At 38.0% G+C, this 22584-nt stretch overlaps 1 protein-coding gene across 14 annotated transcripts in view; it reads right to left on the bottom strand.

Annotated features, from left to right (window-relative positions):
- The window catches only part of SYT1 (synaptotagmin 1), a 734125-nt gene that overhangs the window by 41870 nt on the left and 669671 nt on the right, over positions 1-22584 (bottom strand). The window lies entirely within an intron of this gene.

Here is a 22584-nt window from a genome sequence, read left to right as displayed (position 1 = left end):
CAATACTGTGTATTGGCTCCAAGGCAGAAGAGTGGTAAGGGCTAGGCAATGAGGGTCAAGTGACTTGCCCAGGGTCACACAGCTGGGAAGTGTCTGCGGTCAGATTTGAACCCAGGACCTCCTGTCTAGGCCTGGCTCTCAATCCACTGAGCTACCCAGCTGCCCCCTGAACATCTAATACTTGAGAATCCAAAACAATAGAATTACAACCAAAGAAGAAAACTAAGAACACTTAGAAAATGTGGAGAGAATAAATTATTGCAACTTCTTGATTTCATTTAGGCCAATATTGCAAAAATATTTTGGATTTAAAGCCAGAAATGTGCTTATTGAGTCTAAATAATAATAGCTACTGTTTTAATGGGCATTTTAAGGTTTACAAAGCTTTTACATATATGATCATGTTTGGTTCTTCCTCATAACAATTCTGTGAAGTACCATTTTTATCTCCAGATGAGCAAACTGAACATAAAAAGGGTTAGAGGACTTGCTCAGGGGCATAATTAGTAAGTTTCTGAAGCAGAACTGGAATCCAGGTCTTCCAGACTCCAGGTGCAACACTACTAGCTATCAACACTAACTATTGCTGGGTGGGGCTGTTTCTTGAAATAGTCCTAATGGGACAATTTAAAAAGTAGAGGTGAGGGGCAGCTGGGTAGCTCAGTGGATTGAGAGCCAGGACTAGAGACGAGAGGTCCTAGGTTTGAATCTGGCCTCAACCACCTCCTAGCTATGGGCAAGTCACTTGACCCCTACTGCCAAGCCCTCTTCTGCCTTGGAACCAAAATATAGTATTGATTTAGGATAAGGGCTTAAAAAAGAATTAAAAATTTTTTAAAAGGCAGAGGCAAATTCCATTTGCCTTGTGGTTTACCACCTGGAGCACCTATAAAGTTTGGAAGGAAAAAAAATAGTTTCAGAAGATGAAATATTTCATAACATTTAAATAGACCTTCATTTCATATTGAGTTTGTTTCAAAGAATCCTCCTTTGAATCTTGCCATACAATTCTGGATTTAGCAGGATTTCCAGGCAAAGTGAGAAGAGGCCTGGACAGGACACTGTGTTCTTAAAAATACTCTTTTTATCTCTTACAGGAACAACTAAAAGAGAGAGGAATAAATGTCTATATTTCCAGGAAGGAAAAAAAATGATACCATAACTATTGTTGAGTAGTTCTTCCTTCTTTCCTCTTTCCTTTGCCAGTTTCCCTTCCTTGCCTTGCCTTTCTTCTTGGTATTTTTTTTTCAATTTATAGAAATACTCTTTATGATCACATATCATGCTTTCCCAATTGGATTAAATACAATTTTGGGAGAACCTGAGAGACCAAACAGGCCATCATGTCTTTTCTGATACTTTAAAAACTAAAACTAAGCCCCTTCCTTCTAATTTAGGATTGAATTCTGCAACGATGAGTCTCTGCTTCTCTCCTGATAGAAGACAGACAAAGGTGTGGGGAATGAGGAGGTGGCTTTGGAGAGGGAGACATTTGTTACTGGGAGGGAGACACCACCAACTCCAGGAGTGATGCCAGGGGGTGGAAGATGTCTGGAGGAGGAGATCACTTAGGAGTGGGTCATATGAGTTCAAGGAGCAGAGGAAGGAAGAAGGAAGATGTCTATGAAGTAGAATGTTCGGTTAAGAGGCTTCTCAAGTGAAGGGAGGCAGGCAGGCAGGCAGGCAGGCAGGCAATGCTGCAAAGTATTTCACTCGAAAAGTAATTCATATTTTCCTCCTTCCCCCTCCCTGACCCTTCACAACTGGATTGTTCTCTTCAGGTTATTAATGCAAAAGCTACCTGGGGAAGTTAGAGTTCAGACCTACTTTTTCATTGCTCAAAGAGACTTTTCTGACTCCTTTGTAGTCCAATTAAATATTCCTTGGGAGGGGAAACATCTGAATTAGCTTACACAATCCCAGCTGACCCACAAGAAGCCTGACAGATTCCTAGATAATCTGCCAGATGTGCTGAGCTCCTCATTCTCTGACTGGTCCAGATGATGGGAAATGCAAAGGGAAGGAGTAGCAGGTAGAAAAAGAATTAATAATAACAAAATGGCAAAGTTATGTTTATAAAGCTTGTTAAGGTTTTCAAAAAACTTCACATTTATCATCTCCTCTGATCCTCACAACAAGATCTGTGAGGTAGGTTATTATTATTATTATATTAGCTCCACTTTACAGAGGAGAAAATTGAGGCTAAAGGAAGTTAAGTAACTTGTCCAGACTTACACAGCTAGTAAGTTTTTGAGCAAGGATTTGTCTCAGGTTTTCCTGACTGGTTCCACAGGGAGTCAAGGAATAGGGAGAGTTGATCCCTCTCTCGTTTTAAAAATTTTAAAAAAGGGTTGCATGCTATATGAATGAAAAGGAAATTCAATTGTGATACACTGGTATCATTAACCATTTTAATAAAATTTAGGAAACCTGAATGATGGTAAAAACCAAAACAATAACAAGAAACAAATACCCTAAGTCACTAGTGACAAATGTCAGAAGTATTCCCACCCATGGGTGGGATGTTGTATTACTTGGAAGCTTTAGACAGCTGACAATATGATAGAGACATTTTTACAATTCATAGGATTAAGTTAAAAATATCAAACCACTGTCAGGTAAAACTATAGCATCTCTGAAGAAGAGAAAAAAATATCTATATCTGTGCGCTTTCAAATAGTGTCTTAGTAAGTAAGAAGTAAGACTCAAATAAACGATGTGAATTCTTTACCACTTTGTTGAGAAGGAAGCCCCTTTCCTAATTATATTACATGGAAGGATCTATTCATTTTCAAGATCCTATCTTACCTTTTATGCCACATTTCTTTCATTAATCACGTATATATAAAAGAATGTTTATTGTAGCTTTTCTGCAAAGCCAAAACAAAATCTGAATACATTGCTACCTGAGATGTTCATATAACTGCATGCTTTTCTTCTCTGATTTTTCTTTGCAAATAACTATTAGACCATTGCTGTATTACTGTAGGCTAAAATCAATAATTATTATTTATGAGTATTTAGAAGTCTCTAAACAGCTTTTTATAGCTCTGAAAAATCTCAAGTTAAGTTACAAAGACAAAATGCCATTTTTCTCCCCCCCTCCTTCCCCTCTCCCTGTCTGTCTACTTCCTCTCCTTCTTCTTCCCCTCCATTTCTATCCCCACCTCCTGCTTTTAAAGGGAAAAAGTCCTCTGAGTCTCAATTTGTTGAGTGAGCTGAGAAGGTTGAGGTAAATGATATCTATATATCCTTACAGGACCAGAGGTTTATTTTCTGAAGTATAATAATCCACATTTATTTGGCAATTTAAGGTTTACAAAGCATCATCCTCATGATAGCTCTGAGAGCTGAGTACCATTATTCACATTTTAGGTAGGAGAAAGCTGAGGCAAATAGAGGATAAGTACTTACCCAAGGTCATACACCTACTAAGTGTTAGAATTGGGTCCTTTGACTTCAAGCCCAGCCCTCTTCTCACCACTCTTTGTTATCTCTATTTATTGAGGAATGTGAATCAAAATACCAAACCCTATTTTCCAATGGGCAAGAAGCATGGAAAGATCAGCTCAAATGAACTTCATTCCTTTTGTGGTTATTAAGAAACAGTTGGAAAATATCAAAGAAACTAGATGATTTATTTTTCTTACTAACCTAGAGAACTTTTTTTTGACATTTCCTTAACTGACTGTCTTATTCAGAACATTTTTTCATGTGATTGTACTGATTGTAGATAATAAAAGCTAACATGTATAAGTTAGCTGGATAAGTAAATAGAGGCAGCTTATTGTATGACAGATAGAGTGATGGGTCTGGAGTCAGGAAGACGAGTTCAAATCCAAACTCAGATATTTACTACTTGTGTGACCATGGGCAATTTTGTTTACCTCAGTTTCCCAAATTGTAAAATGAGGATAATAATAGCAACCCATCTTGCAAGGATGTTGTTGTGAGGACCAATGGATGATGCTCTGTTTTTAGCACTGCCTGGCATAAGCAAACTCTATATAAATGTTTATTCCCAATCCATTTATATGGCACTATAAGTTTTGCAAAGGTCTTTATGAAAAAGCTTTATATAATTTATAATATAATTTATTAAATAAATTTATATAGCATGTGGATATTTGCAAAATATCTCATTTGAATTATAGCTTGAGAGCTGGAAGGAACCTTGGAGATTCATATTTTCTCAGATTTGAGATTGAATAGACTTTTGAGGTAATCTAAGGTCCAAACAGATCATGACTTGCCCAAGGTCACAAAAAGAGAACAAAAGATGGGAAGTCCTGGGTTCAAATCTGACCTCAGTCAATTTGCAGCTGTGTGACCCTGGGCAAGTCACTTAACCCCCATTGCCTAGCCCTTATCACAATATTGACTCCAAGACAGAAGGTAAGGGTTTTAAAAAACAAAACAAAACAAAACCAGAAACAGCAGAGCCAAGACTTGGGTTCTTCTGGTCATCTGACTTGGGAAAGTGATTCCTTCCTTGACCTTAGTTACCTTTTATGTAAAATGAGGAGGTTCGAATCCCTTCCAAATATAGATTTATGATACTATAACTAAATCCAGTTATTTTGCCACTATCTTAGACTGTTTCTCCTTCCTTAGTTCCTTCAATCCCTCCTTCCTTCCCTCCACTTTCTTTTGCCTTCTTTCTCTCTCTCTCTCTCTCCTTTTCCTCTCCTCCCTTCCTCTCTTTTCTTCCTTTTTATATAGTCATTCTATAAAGAAGAGTGGGACCTGATGATTGTATATCACCTTCAGTAGGCCTTTCCATATATTCTCATATGCTTAATATTTGTTGTTTTAATTGTCTACAGTATTCCCACAAATCATCAAGCAATCATTAAGTATTATCTATTACATTAATATAAGAATTTACTTATCCATTCTTCCGTGGCTGGATATACAAGTTATTTCCAATATTTTGCTGTTATAAAGCAGGCATGAATATAATTTTTCTGCATAAATAGATCCATTTTAAAAATTAAGAACTAGCAATGGATTCATTGGCCAAAAGGCTTTTGAACAGTTTTGAGGGTCTTATTGAATATTGCCACATTTCTTTCCAGCAGTGTATCCCATCAACAGCATATTAGAATTCTCTATTCTTTGCCCCATTGGTTTTGATTATACAGGATAAATTTTATTTTTATTCTTACTACCGATTTCCATGTTGGTATCCAAGAAGATGATTTTTGCAAAATCTCTTGGTCTAATCAGGATTGATTCTTTAGTGAACAAATTATTTTTGGGGAGCAAATCTTTTTACTTGGAAGAATATTAAAGCTTATTGATTTACTGTATCATTTGCTACCTGGCATTAGGCAAGGGTTAGCTTTCCCAAAGATGAGTTGATTGCCCCATAGGGTGCTTTTCTTCAGCACAGAAGCAGGAACATGTAGCAGTCCGATTGTACTAGTTAGATTGCATGTGCTGTGACCTCTGCCCTGGGAGATTTCAAATTCTCTATTTAGCAAATACCAGGTAGCAATACACGTAGATGTCTGACTGACACGTTGTGACTTGGCCACTTACTGCACATCGCCTGGGCTTCAAATGCTGTGAAATGTGACATACCATCAGAAATTTAAAGGCACAAAGAGGTTTTCGGCTTATATGCCTGCAACAAATTTAGGCAGCAGATATCCTGTCTGGTATATAAGTCGCTGAGTAGAGATCTTGTGGTTCACTGACGACCTGAATTAAATCTGAATGGCTCAGAATATTTCTACTTGCCATTCTTCCTCAGACAGAATCTTGACAGCATCCACTCAAGGGAACATAACATAAGAAAGACAAGGTCTTCCTGGTTGGAAACAATGCTTGTTAGAATGATGGCTGCCTCTTCTTGACATAAATCATGGGATACTCTAGTTGACATGGTCTTATGGAGCCTTCAGTGGATCTCTGGGGAATGGTGGCAGGATTTCTTTTAGGAAGGCGCACCACTTTGGAATTATATAGAGCTATCTTTAGTTACAGATTAGTGCTGCTGTTGTGTCCCCTCATGGAGTAAATTTCACATCAGGCCCCTTAAGTCTCTTCTGTTTTCATGGAGCTAGAGTAGAAACCAGTCCAATCTTGGAAGAAACAGATGACCAAGGTTTGAATCCCACCTGTGTCACTGTGTACTCTGATGACCTGGGACAAGTCACATTTTGGAATTTCTATTTCTCAATCTTGAAATGAGAAGTTATGCTAGATGGCCTCTAAGGTCCCTTGGGCACTCGAATGTCTGATACTGTGAATATCTGAACTGACTCCGATCTGTAAACAGGCTTTGACGTCCATCAGGTCTTCTAAGATTACGATGTGTGTGTGCATACACCCACACACAATATATAGTCATGTAGATAACATGACACATCGTCTATCGTATTTATGGTATATAATCACACACACACACACACACACATATATATATATATATACACACACACAGAGTTATTGGAGCATCTTGGAGGATCTCTCTGTCTATTTCCAGTCTTAAAATAATACTCAGTTTGGTTAAACTCAACTTTAATCCATCAGAATTAATTCCACGGTCTCATCACCATTGCTCAATGTGTATGCATGTGTGTGTATGTGTGTGTGATTTATGAACAACTCTTTTACCCACTTTTTGGGGAGATGAAAGCTATAACATTTCACTTTCTCTGACATTTTATTTCTCTGTAACTAATTTCCTAGATACCGTGACAGCCTGCTTGTAGGCTGTGAGCTGGTAGTGAGAACTTCATTTTGATAGAGGAGACTTTGTGGAAAAAAAAAAACAAAACAAACCCACAAAACAAAACAAAGCACACCAAGTAATCCAAGAAGCGATTTTTAGAAATGTCCATGAAAGTCTGTTAAGGAGAGGAACAAAGCACTAATTCCTCTAAAAAAAAAAACCCACTTTTTAAAAAGTCTACAAAACAACTTGGGCAGGTAATAAAAGTAAGAGGACATTTTTAAGGGGAAAGCCACCCCCATTTTCTGTTCGTTATCAATCCAAATACACACATTTTTCATCTCAGTGGGATTCCTTCTTTGCCACATTCCACAAGCTGAGAGGAACTCTCTGGAACTTGTACAAAACCCTCTCCTGCTACCATATTAGGAATCAAAATGTGTAGCAAAAACCCACTGCCAAGCCGAGATAATCAACAGGGAATGTCTGGGCCTTCGAGCCAAATGAGTACAGAAAGATGATCAAGGCAACAAAATAAATAATAAAACTAGGGACTGGCCTTTAGATTATGGTCTTGTTACAGCTTTCTTTCTAATAATGCTTTGCTGGGAATTTTCATAGCTCATGGCCATTGAAGTACACATTGCTCCTTAGATTTCATTTCAATAAGGAATAACAATCTCTTAGGGGTCCAAGTATTATTACCAAGTTTCAATATCTCCCTCCCTTCTCCTTTCTTTGTATCTATCTCTCCCCCCTGTCTGTTTTTTTCTCTGTCTCCTCTCCTCCTTTCACTCCATTTCTATCTCCCTCCCTCCCTTCTTTCCCCATCACTACCTCTGTCCTCCCTCCTCCTCCTCTCTCTCTCTCTCCCTCTCTCCTTTCCTCCCTTTTGCTATCTCTCTTTTCTCTTCCTCACTCTTTTCCCTCTCTTTTTCTTTCCCTTTCTTCTTTTTCTTTCTTTCCCTCTCTCATTTTCTCTTCTTTCCTTCTCCCCTTCCTATGTTCTTTCTCCGTCTCTTTCCTTTTCTAATTATCTCTCTTTTTCCTTAAGTCAAACCATATTCAGATACATGTAGTTGCATGAATAATAAATCTCCCACAACAATCTAAAACTGTTCCTTATGTAACCTTCAAATTTTTAGATATTTTGAAATTTTTGCAAACTTAGAAAGCAAAACAAGAACTGGGAATTTTGTCAGCTGTGCTAGAAATCCACAAAGAGTACTTAGAGGGTAGGTAGTCATGATTTTTTTTTGGGGGGGGTGGCATCCCAGTCTGTGAATGCTTCTTCTCCATTTGAGTGACTAGGCAATCAACAAATATTTATTAAGTACTAACTGTGTGCCTCCCCTGGATCACTGACTTGCTGTAGCAGAAGGGCTTTCATAGCTCAATGAAACTAGGAACTATGCTGTTCAAGCTTACCCAAGACAGACAGACAGTAGTGGAGAGTTCTAACAAAAGGTGACCCACTAGAAAAGGAAATGGCAAAGCACTACAGTATCTTTGCCAAGAAAAATCCATGGACAATCTTAGGCTTGGAATGCTATGGTCTGTGGGATAATAATCAGACACAATCAAACAACAATGTACAAGGTAGAATAGATACAAAGATGAAACCAAAAGTCCCTGCCCTCAAGGAGTTTATATTCTATCGGGGAAACAAGATATCCATGGGGAGATCAATATTTAAAAGATACAATGCATGGAACGAGTCATTTTCTGGGGTAGATTTTAGTAGCTTGGGGATTCAGAAAATGTCTCATGTGGAAGATAGAGACTGAACTAAATTTGGAATGATGCAAGAGAGTACAAGAGGAAGAGAAGAGAAGAGGAGAGAGAGAGAGAGAGAGAGAGAGAGAGAGAGAGAGCCTTCCGAGAATGGGATACAGCTTGGGCAAAAGCACAGAGGGAAGAGAGAGGATGAAAAATTAGTAGATAGTTTTGTTGGCCCTGGAGACTGGAGGAATGGGAATGATATATAATAATGTAAGCTAGAGTCAGATTGTGAAGGATTTCAAATCTGACCTATGGTTTGAAAGCATAATATGCAAGTATATTATATAGTTCTGTAGTTTATAATCTTGGATAGTAGCCCTGTGATTAAGAGGATAAGTGACTTGTCCAAGTTCAAACAGCTAGGAAGCATTAGAGGCTGGAATTGAACTCAGCTTTTCCTGTTTCAGAATTTCTAACTATGATGCTGTGCTGCTTCTCCGTAAGTAGAAGAAAAAAATGGCATTTCAGTAGTATTCTTTAAGTTTCAAAGTAAGGAGAGAGGACAGCTAAGTGGCTCAGTGGAGAGAGAGAGCCAGGCATGGAGATAGGAGTATTGATTTTAAGAAGAAAGGTAAGAAGGTTTTTTTTTTCTTTTTAAAGTAGGCAGAGATATCAAATTAGAGTAGAAAAGAAGCATTCATATAAGTTTAGGTAAGAAATGACTAGGAACATGGGTAAGGACTTGTTGACACAATAAGAGAGAAACTAGATCTGAGAATTCATTAGTATAAGGATCTTCCTGGTCTCTAAGAGAGTCCTGGTAAGTATCCATCTTCCATCAATGAAAGTTGGCACTTAGATGCAGAGCGAAAGGAGCAGAACCAGTAAAACATTGTACACAGAGACTGACACACTGTGGTACAATCGAAGGTAATGGACTTCTCCATTAATGTCAGTGCAATGATCCTAAACAATCTGCAGGGATCTAAAAAACATTCTCCAAAAACAGAGGACAAACTGTGAGAGTAAAAACACTGAGGAAAAGCAACTGCTTGACTACAGGGGTTGAGGAGATATGATTGAGGAGAGACTCTAAATGAACCCCCTAATGCAAATACCAACAACATGGAAATGGGTTCGAATCAAGGACACATGTGATACCCAGTGGAATCGCACGTCGGCTATGGGAGGGGTGGTGGGAGGGGGGGAGGAAAAGAAAATGATCTTTGTTTCCAAGGAATAATGTTTGAAAATGACCAAATAAAATAATGTTTTTTTTTTTTTAAAAGAAAGCACTTAAAAAAAGCCAACCCTTACCTTCCATCTTAGAATCAACACTGTGAATTGGTTCCAAGGCAGAAGAGCAGTAAGGGCTAGTATGAAGAGTGAATCAAACCCTTTTTGTTTATCAATCAGCAACTTTTACATTAATCAATCAAAAACTTAAGTACCCCTACCTAGTACCTTACCAGTCACTAAGTATGAGAGTTCACAAGTAATTTACTCAAGTGGGTGGCAACTCCAGAGGCCACTGCTCCCACCCTGGCCAGTGCTAGGCAAGTTGAAAAATTGTGATTGGTTCCCATAAAGTGGGGAAGGGACAGGAAGTGATGTGGAAAAAGGTCTATAAAAAGTCCTGAACTTCCTGTCTAAGGGATTTCTCCTTGAGAATTCTCCTTGGGACTTCTTCTTTGGAGCTTTTGGACTTCAACTTCAACTTGGAGCTTTGGGTCTTTTGACTGGAGTGTTTTGGCTTTGGGACTTCCTGGAGTCAGGGACTTTCTTGTTGGGTTCATTGCTGCCTTGGTGAGCTTAGCTCACTTGGGTTTTTCTGCACTGGGACCTTGCCTGGATCCTGCCCAGCTTGCTGGTGAGTGACTAGGATTCCCATGTAGAGACTGAAACTCTTCTGGGGAGAGAGCTTCATTTTGCTGGATCAGCATTTAGGTTAGGCTAGGCAGTCTTCTTACCTCTTTCCCTTCCACATTTCTATCTTTTTACTAATATTCAATTAAACAAAATTGCTAAAAGCTGCTAATACTTTTCCTAACTTTAGGGACCACTTTTTCACAACTCTCTTATTTAGTCAAAACCCCAATTTAACTATTATACTAGGCAATGGGGGTCAAGTGACTTGCCCAGGGTCACACAGCTAGAAAGTGTTTGATCCCAAATTTGAACCCAGGACTTCCCTTTTCTAGGTCTGGCTTTCAATCTAATTAGCCATCCAGCTGTCCTCTATGTTGGTACTTTTTTCTTTTCAACTTATAGTCTTGGAGAGTTTGTGTAGAGCAGTGAAATCAAACTCAGCAGTATTACTGACTTAGAAAACTATAAATAGACATCTATGCTGTATTATATTTTTGTTTATTTCATTAAACTTTTTCCAATTACATTTTAACCTCATTCCAGCACTGGAGGGTTTTGAAGGTCTCTAGTTAGATAATTCTGGCTTGGAGCACTCAGAGGTTAAGTGACTTGCCCAGGGTCACCAGCCAGTATATGTCAGAAGCAGGTCACAGGGTCAATTCATTCATTGCAAAGTACTTTAATAATAGGCAATAATAAAGAGCTAGCATTTATATAGCATCTTAAGGTTTGCAAAGTGCTTTCACATATATTATCTTGATTTATCGTTAGAAACAATAACTAAGAAAATTAATATCAGAAAGTCTATAGATAGTATAACTGGGCCAAATAATGTCATATTACCTGGAATCAGACAGTTCTTGATAAGAAACAAGGAAGTAAAAGGAAGAGATTCATATGTGTTGTCTAAAAATGAGAATATGCTACTCCAATATGACTTTTTATTTATATTCTTGAGGGCCCCTCCATCCTACTAAATGGCAGTGCCAGTTTCTATGTCTTCAGGAAACTTTAACAGGGAGTCAGTATTCTTTTGACCCTCATTATATCTGGTCCTTTAACAAATAACACACAAATCCCAAAGGATTTTGAATTCAGGGGATGTCCAGTTATGCCTTGTAATTGTCCTCTGAATCTGTCCCAAATCTAGGGCAAAGTATCTCTAGAGAGGTGGGGAAGTAGAGTAAGGCAAGAACACTCTTCTTGCTCTCAAGGTGCTCACATTCTAATGGGGAGACAACATGTGCATAACCAGGTATTTACAAGACAAGGAGAAGCCTCAGTATTTGAGTGAATTTTTGGAGAAAGTCAAGGAAAATAAGATATGGAAGTGAAGAGGGAAAGGATTCCAGGGATGGGACACAGACAGGGGCAAAGACAGCAATAAGACCAATATGTCTGGGTGAAAGAACGTATAGAGAGGAGCAAAGTAGACAGGTAAGGATGGGTTGGGTTATGAAGAACTTTAAATGCCTAACTGAGTACTTGGAACAATCAGAGAACAGAATATTTTATCTTGGAAGGACAGGAAGCCACTGGAGCTTATTGTGTAAGGTGAGAAAGTAATATGGTCAGAACTGTATTTTTGGAAAATTTTGGGACTGCCTGGAATAGTGAGCTATTTCTTCCCTGCTTTCTAGGCATCTCCTCAAATCTGGCTGTGCCTCAGCACACAATCTAGAGCCCATCAATGATCCTCAACTTCCTATAGTTCTGGAAACATGAACCATAATCCAAGCAACTCTATCATTATTCCTGGATGGAGTTTACCTATTTCCCTTTGATCGAACTCACCGTCTCTGTAACTTTCTGCATCAAAGTGCCTCTTTTGGCATTTGCAATTGGAGGGAGGAGAGACCTGAGGCCAAAAGACCAAATAGAAAGCTATTATAATAGTTCAGGAGAGAGGCCTGAAGTAGGCTGTATTTGTAAAGAGCTATTGTATCAGAGAGATATTGTGAATTGGGAGATGACAAAATTTGACAATGATTGTTGTTCAATAATTTTCAGTCATGTCCAACTCTTCATGACCCCATTTGGGGCTTTGCTGGCAAAGATGCTGGAGTGCTTTGTCATTTCCTTCTCCAGATCATTTTACAGATGAGGAAGCCAAGGGTCACTTAACTAGTAAAAGTCCAAGGCCAGATGTGAACTCAGAAAGATGTCTTTCTGACTCTGGTTCTAGCATCATGCCACCTAACTCCTCAACAATAGATTTGATATGTTGAAATAATTAATTGTGTGATGAGTTTTGAGGATCATACCAAGGTTGCAAATTTGGGAGACTGGAAGGATGATGATACCTTCAACAGTATTAGGAAAGATAAGAAGAGTGGAGCTTGTACTAGAAGCCCCATTCATGCTGACCAAGTATGGAATTAAGGTTCTTGGGTTTTATCTTTAAAGTCTAAGGCAGTTGGTCTCCTGGGTTCATTTTGGTTACTTCCCTTGGCTATTTTTGGGAGCTATTTATGTCAAATATTCATGGAATTTAGTAAGCTTGGAGTCTCCAGAATGAGGAAGGAATCTTTTCTCTCTCCTATTCACTGAATACAGACAGACCTCTCTGCTCTATCATCTGCTATGCTAGTCTGTACAGTTTAGCCTTTCAGATACTTGAAGACCATGCTCCCCATAAGTCTTCTTCAGACTAGCCAGTCATAGTTCCTTCATCTGATCCTTGCATGGCATGATTCGGAGTGACTTCACCATCCTTGTTATTTACTTCTGGATCCTCTCCAGCTTATCAAATGATCTATTTAAAATGAGGGGCCCAGGACTGAACACAATATTTCATCTGGGATTTGACTCAGGCAGAATACACTGTGCCTATCACTTGTTTTGATCAGGGCAATCCCTCAATGTGGCAGTCCAAGAGTAAGTCATTATATTGCATCACTGAATGATGTTTAGTTTAAAATCCACTAAAAGCTTCAGATTTTTTAGATGAATTGCTCTTTAACTAAGCATCAGACATTTTGTATTTTATTTGTAAAGTTAATTTCTTGAACCCAAAGATTTCATACAACCATTTAATTTAATTAATTGTTAATTAATTAAATAATTCAATTTCCAAATGAATAAATGCAAAAGAATTTATTAAACACTAGAGAGATAGAGCTTTCATTAAGTGCTTGTCACATATCAAATTCTGTGCTAAGTGAAGGGGTTTCAAATGCAAAAACAAAGATAGTCCTTCAAGAAAATTACATTGCAACTGGAGGAACAATATATGCAGGGAAATGTTGCTGAAGGAGAGACACTTTGGTCCGGGAAGTTATAGAGATGGTGAGTTGAGCCATAGGTATAGATAGGCACATTCCATAAAGGCACAGTGGTAGAGTTGATTTGATCATGGTTCATGTTTCCAGAACTGTAAGGGGCTGGAGGTGATTGATGGTGTCTGGTTTGGTTGCTGAGGCAGAACCCAGTTGGAGAAGATGGCTAGAGAGAAAGGAATAGCTCACTATTCCAGGTAGTCCCAGTTTATTAAAATCCAAGTCTTGTTATTCAATGTGTTACCTAAACATCTCATCTTTTTTTCCACTTGTTAATTTATCAAGTCATCTATTCTTTATCTAACTCACTGATACAAACTTAACATGGCAAAGGGACAAGCACACATGCTTCCTTGTAATATCTATCCTGATCCAAACAGCACAACCTAATCCTTTTGCCTGGTTTCAGACTGTTTAGGAATTAGTGACAATTTCCCCCTTATCAATTTCCTGTCCTAACATGATTTAAGAAGATACACATATATTTTGAACTAAATAAATAGTCTTTTCCACAAAAGAAGCTCTCTACTCCATATTTTTATGGGGTTTAAGTCTATTTTTAGGTGTCTAAACATGCTATGAAAGTGACCCAGGGTCTCTAAAACTACACCAGCAATTTCTAACAGATGTTAAAAGCTGACACAGTTAGAAGACTTTTAGATTTGGGCCTGGTGAAGCCAGCTTGTTGATGGACAGTAAGTCTGCATTCTAAGGACCAACATAGCTAAGTTTGCAGAGGCTCTGCACCAAAAGATTAGATACCAGCTGATTAAGTTTTTTGACCATTTTGACTCATTTAATGGGCTGTGAAGGTCTGTACTGGGGCCAGGCACTGGGGGTGAGGAAGCATTTCAATGAAGTCTTGGATGACAAAGTGAAATTTTTAGAAAATCAGATAAAAACACTAACGTATGGAAATAATTTTTGACTGAATTTAATCTTGTTATATTTTAAAAGGTTTAATGGAAAGTGCTTTGTTGTGATGCTGTATGTTTTCTCAGGGCATATGGTGGCTATGAAGAAATCTACTTGTCCCATTTATTACCTTGGACAGCTACATCATTGGTGGATTTGAAAGGAAATATGGTGGGCCTAGAGAAGATGACAAAAATGATACTTAAAAGAAAACAATACACATAAATCTGATTTTTGTCACTTGTTATCATGTTATAGTTATATTTAGAGTGCGTCACTTAAAGTTCAGAAGGAGTTTGGGGAGATTTAGCTACTTTCAGCCCTTATAATTTATCTTGCCCTTCAAGGGCAATGAATATAGCAACTTTGGATACTAGCCTAAAAAAAGATTACAGACTGCTCTGGTATTTGACAAGCAGGCTTGTTGGGGAACCTACCATTTTGCTTTTTTACTGTGAAATGTAGTCTCAAGGGTCAACTATTTCTCCTGCAATGTTATGACATTCATTCTGAGAGCCCAGTGTTGCTCGGCTGTTGTGTAAGAAAGGAGTGAACCCACTAGTTCATTTATGAAACATGAATAATTTGAGCACTTTTAAAGAATACTTATAATTATACTCATCTCTGTGGAAAAGTTGGGATGTGGCAGTATCCTTGTAATCAAATAACCCCAAGAAAAGTAAGTCTTTGCCAACATTCTTATGTGTGTATTCTGGGAGATCTGGTCTACAAAGTTTCCTTCTGTCGGATTTCTATTTGTGTTTTGGCTGGAGGCTGGGGAATGAGTGTTAGAAAGGAAGAGTACCCATAACCAGCCTCCTTAACTTTCTTCTTTTACAATTATTTAATACTTGTGTTTGACATCAGTTCATACTCTGAGGATACTGATAGTATATTATTCTTTATGGTTAATAATAGTCATTATTGCTAATTATTTCATTTGATCTTCACAACAACCCTTAGAGATAGATATGATGTCTATTACTGTGCCCATTTTCTGTAGATATAGAGAGTGAGATTGAGATGTATTGACTGGGACTAGAGGCAGATACCTGCTATATTTTCCTATCTTCTAGAAGAATTGGCCTCAGAGGTCATTAACTCCCCACTCATTTTACTGAAAGGTTATGGAGGTCCATAAAAGTTAAGTGACATGTCCAAGATCACATACATTGTAAGTAAGAGAGTTGGGATGTGAATACAGGTTTTGAGATGGAGTTGGAAAACAGTGACCTGCTGGTAGTCTGAGGAATATGAACCATTGCTGTGAGCAAAACTGCTGTTACTGTGGCTCTGACACCAGCATCTCTCTCTACTGTTTGTGTGGTTTTCTGAGATTTTCATTGTAGGAGGATGGGACTTTGTGGAGGTCCTGACTCTGATCCTGATATAGAAGTACTCTAGCCCTATAGGAATCAATGCTGCTTCCATATGTCAACATGGAACTAGAAACCCCAAACTGGTAGCCTAGTAAAATCTGATGAACCCCAAGTTTTAGGACTAGCTTGTAAGTTGGAGACCCCAAAGCTTGTCCTTGTTCCCTTCACTCTGAAGGGAATCTCAGGCTAGCAGTTTCAGACTGAATAATGGACCCTAAGGCAAGTTTGGGTTTCTAGATTCCATGTTGACACATTGATCTGACCCCTTCTACTACTCCAGTAGCAGTGAGGAAGACAGCTCTTCTGAAGAGAGCCTCTCAGAGGAGGAGAGTGGTTTTGAAGAAGTAGACTAGGGGTCCTCCATGCTTTGGAAGTTGAAGGGTGCTCCCTAGCCCTCTATTAGCAGAGCAGGAATCTAAATGGTGGCCTCTAGGGTTGACTCTGTGACCCAATTCAAGAAGAATGGCGCCAAGAAAAACAGGAAGGGGAAGGGGAGCTTTGGAAATTGCCCCTTGTCTTTCTTCATTTGACTCAAGGACAATATGCTTCCCACCACCACACATCTTCATTGAAGTTAATGCTAAAGGTTGTTATGCTCAAAGATATGAGGGCTTTGCATGACAACATCCCCCATCTAATCCAGCTGGGGGGAATTTAGGGCTTAGGTAAACCAGTAGTTCTTGACCTTGGTCAATTCAAACTATCCCTAGGCGCCTAATCCGAGGTGAGGTAAGTTATCCCTGGAAGAGTTGGGATGAGTAGATATGGTTTCTGATGAGCTTCATTTGGACTTTCTCCTAAATCTTCCTCACACACTGAGGATTTAATGAGCTTGTTGAGAGACCTCTACATCAAAACAGCTTGTTGGGAGCCAAAGGTCTCTCTGAGCTGTCTGTCTTTTCATCTTTTGTTGCTGTCTCTTTCTTCCTCCCTTGGTGTATACGTGACTGAACTTAAAAGAGCTCTTTCAGTCTGGTGAACAGAGAGAAACACCGGTAGAAATTTGGTTTCTTGACTTCAGCTAAATTCTTCTCACGACTTTGCCTTGTTTAAAGAAGACTTGATGAATTCAGCTTAGAACGTACTGAATTGATAATGCAGGTAGCAAAAGTCACTCTTTTCTAAAACTTGAAGCTCTGCCTTTGTTTTTCAAAACTTTGAACTGAAGTCCTTTTTAGATAGAGGCATAACATATGTTGGACAGCAGCACCTACTGGCCAAGGGGGATATCACAACTCTATCTTTAGGTCGCATCAATTCCTACTTAAAAGGAAAAGGCTATTTGTTCTCAAGCTTCCAGTGGATCTCTTCGAGTGGAAGAAAGCCCTATGATGGTGTGTGACTTCGGGTGTCTAGGCATGTGGTCCAAGACTGAGATGTTTCAGTAGGACGAGGAAGTCCTGAGAATTCAGAAAAATGCTTACCTTTCATCTTAAAATCAATACCAAGTATTGGTTCCAAGGTAGAAGAGTGGTGTAATGGTAGTGACTTGTCCAGGGAAGCATGGCTAGGAAATGACTGAGTCCAGATTTAAACGCAGGACCTCCCATATCTAGGCTTGTTTTTTTATTCATTGAGCCACCTCACTGCCCCCAGTCCCGAGAATTTTTATAAAACACTCTGAGCAAGCCAAACACTGCTGTTGATCACTTTTATGATCATTTCCTTCCTGTCGTTTTTGAACTCATGGGAGCTTTTTTCTTTGGAAAAATTATTTAGCAATGGAAAGAAAAGGAAAAATAGAATTTCTTTTATGGAAATATGCATAATGGCCAACTTTTCCAGAATAAATATGGAAAGAACATTGACTTTGGAGTCAGAGGACTGGGTTCAAATCCTGAATATTTCATTTACTATATGACAATGAAAAAGTCACTTAATGTCTCTGGTGTTCAGTTCTTCATCTAGAAAATGAAGAGGTGGGGTGGCAGCTGGGTAGTTCAGTGGATTGAGAGCCACTGAGAGTGGATTGGATAGCGATGGGAGGTCCTAGGTTCAAATCGGACCTCAGATACTTCCTCGCTATATATATATATATATATTAATATATATATATTAATATATATATATATATATCAAGTCACTCCCTTCCCCCCCCCCCCCCCCCCCGTTGCCTAGTCCTTGGAACCCATACATAGTATTGATTCTAAGACAGAAGGTAAGGGTTTAAAAAAATGAAGAGATGGGACTAGATGGTATCTCAAGGATGTTGCCAATTTTATAGTTATGCTCTTGTGATGCTATTTAAAAAGGGAGTATGGGTTTAGGAATCCTACTTTATGGTAGATCCCTATAGGTAGGATTATTGGATCAAATGGGAGGTTAGTCACTTTTCTTGTATAATCCCAAATTGATCCCCAGATGATTCAGTTAATTCATAGCAAAAATAGCAGTGTTAATATGTGTATCTGTCCCTTTCAACATCGACTTTTCCTTTTTTGGGTCACCTTTGCCAATTTTTAAGCTTCAAGATGAAACCTCAGAGAAAATTGGAATCTTCATTTTTATTTCCATTTGTGGTTAAGAGGATGTTTACAATGGTCATCTGGTTTGCAATTGTTTTGAAAAACTTATTCCTATTCACCCCTGATTTATTAGAGAATAATTGCTGGTACATATGTGTGTATATATGTACATATATGTGTATATACATATATGTCAGTTCTATATATATTTTGGGTAAGACTTTTTATTGGTGATATTTGATGCAAACCTTTTCTCCCCTCTACAGTTTCTTTTCTAATTCTCTGGTAATTGTTTTTTTTTTTTGTGCAAAAAACTTTTTGCATTTTATGTAATTAGAATCGCCTATTTTATTTCTTAGGCTATCTTTTATCCTTTGTTAAAGGAATTTCCTTCTAGCTATAGCTGTGAAAGGTAGTTTATCTTTGATCTCTAATGGTATGATATTTGTAGCACTTCATTGTTTGCAAAGGATTTTACATATATTTACTCATTTGATTTTCATAACAATCCTGTTAAGCAAGTCCTAACATTATCTCCATTTCACAGATGAAGAAATTGAGTCTGAGAGAAGGTAAGTGTGTAGTGTTAAACTGGAATTTAGGTCTTTCTAACTCTAAGTTCAGCACTGTATTTACTATGCCATCTTTCTAAAATATTTTGCAAAAATTTGCCACCTCTGCAAAAATATTTTGATCATATAAACTATCAGAAAAAATTCAGGTCATGTATCTATTTTGAATTTTTGGGGGGTACTTATTTGACTTTTGTAAATTTCTTTCCACTTGCTGGGCTTGGCATTCTTCTTGCATAAAAAGAGTGGGTTGGATTAAATGATCTGTAAGACTACAAATAGCTCCAAATTCTATAAACCTATTATAGAGGAAGAGCTGATAGGCAAATTGTGTTGGCTGTGGAGGAGTTTGGTAGACCATTTGCTTTTTCTCATCCATTTTGTTTGCCCAGGATAGATGTTAAAGGACTGAGATAGTCTTTGATTATAAAAGCTTCTGCCAGACTCATTGTTCTCACCACTGCTGACATAACACTGCTAATTGGTTGAGTCTAGATAGTAGTGTCAACAAGTTACTGAAATCTTCACTGTTCCTTAACATCTGCCTTTTTAAACTTTATTTAGTCATTTGTGAAAAGGTGCCTTTGAAACAAATCCTTCAGCACATATTTTCTATTGAGAGATCCTTGTCTGTTTTTCCCCTGACATGTTGCAGAAGATATAAATGTAATAATGTAGACAGCTTCAACTGCAAATATAGTGAAGAACTGCTTTGTCTTCCTCCTTCAATGCAGTTTAAATCTCTTAATTCTCTTTCTGGAGAATATTCAATAAAACTTTTCCACAATGACAGCTTTAGAGCTAAGTTTTAGTTTGTCTTTTATCACAGTATCATTGTTTTTGAAACTATCTGCTGAAGATGAGGATTAATATTTTAAAAGGCAAAAAAATGAATCAAAATGTGCCCCAGAGGAAATGTTTCTGCACATTTATCTATATGCTTTCCATAAAGTTATATAAAAAAAAATCTCTCTATACCCTGAAAATCCCCCTCCCCTTTTCTTTTGGGAGAGATAAAACTACAAATTCAAATAAATTCAAAGTGTGCTAGACAGTCTGATGATACATGCCCAGTGCAGTCAGTGCTGACTTAATCAAGAGAGCAGAAGATACAGAAAAGGTTTCTAGGAGATTTGTGTTTTCTTTTGATCTGTCTTGGTTGTTAGTATGCCAGGACCGCCAGAGGGCTGAGGTGGTGGTTGGGAGCAAAGGAATAATATACTTAAAATCAGAGAATAAAAGGACTACTTCTCCCAAAAAACCTTTACTTCCTGGGGCTCTCACATGCTGTAGTTCTCATCATTTCTTTGAGTCTTTAACAAATTATGTGATCATCACTTTGCTTCTGCAAAAAATTTTGTCCACATTCCTCATCAAATAAAATAAAGTTTTGAGCATGTAAACTCAATAAATATAATTGCTCGGTTACAAACTAAATAGGGGTACTGTTTTACCCATAATTTTATATTATATAAAATACTAAAAAATAGAGAATAATAGGAGGAAACAAAGAAATTACATTTGATTTGACAATTTTGTTTTATGAAATCCTCAAGTATCCCTTAACCACCTTAGACAGGACTAGTAGGTTTGAGCAACAAACCTTGAAGTACCCATTGATCATTCTGAATAAGATGATCAGATATCATTAAATCTTAAGTATCCTTTTTGTCTTCTTACTTTCATTCTTGTTCTTAATATTTAAGAAAATAAATTTATTGTGTAACATGAGTGCATGCTTTGCCCAGAGAGGATCTGAAAGAAAGAAATGCAATACTCGTTTATCTTTGAGACCATCAAACACCTTTCTATCATGGATAAGGAAAATCCCTTAAACCCAGCTGAACAAAGCTAGCCGCCACCCATAATTTCCTATAATTAGCTGGCAATGATTTCCCCAAACTCTACAGTCTTTATAATTAAAGGCCTCCATTCTGTGAAAATTTTTGTCTTAAGCTCATTTGAAGAATGGCCTTGGTTGAATCAACATTGGTTTTTAAAATGCTGCAAAATTATCAAGTGTCTCAACCCACAAAAATATTTTGGTGGCAGAAAAATCAATGTTGGGAAGGAATTGTAGGTAACCAAGCTGTAGGCAAGCTCTTTTTTAGGGTAGGGACCTTGATACTTAATGACTGCTAAGCCTTCCAACCAATTACTTCCACTTATCTTCTTCTTCTTCTTTTTTTTTTTTGTAAACCCTTACCACCTTCCATCCTGGAATCAATACTGTGTATTGGCTCCAAGGCAGAAGAGTGGTAAGGGCTGGACAATGGGGGTCAAGTGACTTGCCCAGGGTCACACAGCTGGGAAGTGGATGAAGTCAGATTTGAACCTAGGACCTCCCATCTCTAGGCCTGATTCTCAATCCACTGAGCTACCCAGATGCCCCCCTTCCACTTATCTTCTGAAGACAACAGATATCTGGAAATCTATTCATGTACTCTTTTACAATAAGCTTTAAGAGGTCTATACAATTGAACATCAACTTTGTTTATTCCTCAAGGCATTCTTAATGTTCATTTTCTCATTCTACATAGGCTACACCATGATTCATTATCCATTAATTTTTACAATTTATGTTCTTAAATACAATTTAAGTCATATACCTCTCATCTGGAATCTTGGTCTCATACAATCTCCTTTCTCCACTCATACAGACCACTCTAGTTCAGCCTATAACTCTTTCCTCCTGGACTACTAACTGTCCCTGCTTTAAGTCTTTCATCCCTCCAATAAATCTTTTACTCAGTTGCCAAGGTGCCATTCCTTTGCTTCATGTACTCTGATGGCTTCTTTTTGCCTCTAAGACCAAATATAATTTCCTCTGATTGTCATTGAGAATTCTTAGCCTACCTTTTCAGTATTCTATGTATTCAGCAACACTGGTCTACTTGCAGTTCCTCCATCACAACACTCCAGCTCCGTCTCTCTGGCTTTGCATTGGATGCCCTCCATATTTGGAATACTCTGTCCCCTCACGTCTACCTCTTAGCTTTCCTGACTTCTTTTAAGACTCAGCTTAAATCTCTACTTCTTCAGGAAGTGTTTTCCCTGCTCCCTCATCCTCTAGCTACAAAAGCTTTATTCTTTCAGATTATCTTCATTGTTTTGGTTATTATCTTTTCTGTTAAAATATATCTTCTTTAAGGGCAATGACTAGGCTTAAAAAAAGAATTTCCTTTCTCTATAGTAGTACAGTGCAAGGCACATAGCAAACACTTAATAAATGTATAGTATATTGACTGACCTCCCTGTGATAAATATAGGGGAGGGCATGGATGGGCACACAGGATGGGCAGGCATGGGGAGACATGATCTACATCACTGTAAAGAATACCCACACTGAGGAAATCAGAGATCCATTGGCATAATGGAGCATGACTAATAGTGGTGAAAACTTATTTCCAAACATTGTGATTTGATATTGTGGAAATTCATTTTCATGAGCACTGGCTAGGTGCTGTATATTACAAAACTAATGTGGGCTCAAATGATTTTTGCTTAACATAAGATAAACGAAACACATCAGTTATCATAAAATTCTCAGATTTCTTTAAATGTGAAATTTCTGAAATATGTCAGTCCTATGATTATGTACAAGAACCAAGCATGGGAGATGCACAATCATCCTCTCATTGGGATTGATCTTCATAAAGTTCAAATGAGTTCACATTTGGAGACTGAATCATCTTCATTGCC

This window comes from Monodelphis domestica, chromosome 5 (assembly GCF_027887165.1).
Source record: "Monodelphis domestica isolate mMonDom1 chromosome 5, mMonDom1.pri, whole genome shotgun sequence".
NCBI lineage: Eukaryota > Metazoa > Chordata > Mammalia > Didelphimorphia > Didelphidae > Monodelphis > Monodelphis domestica.
Note: the sequence above shows the minus strand (reverse complement) of the source record. Positions and strands in the feature narration are given on the sequence as shown.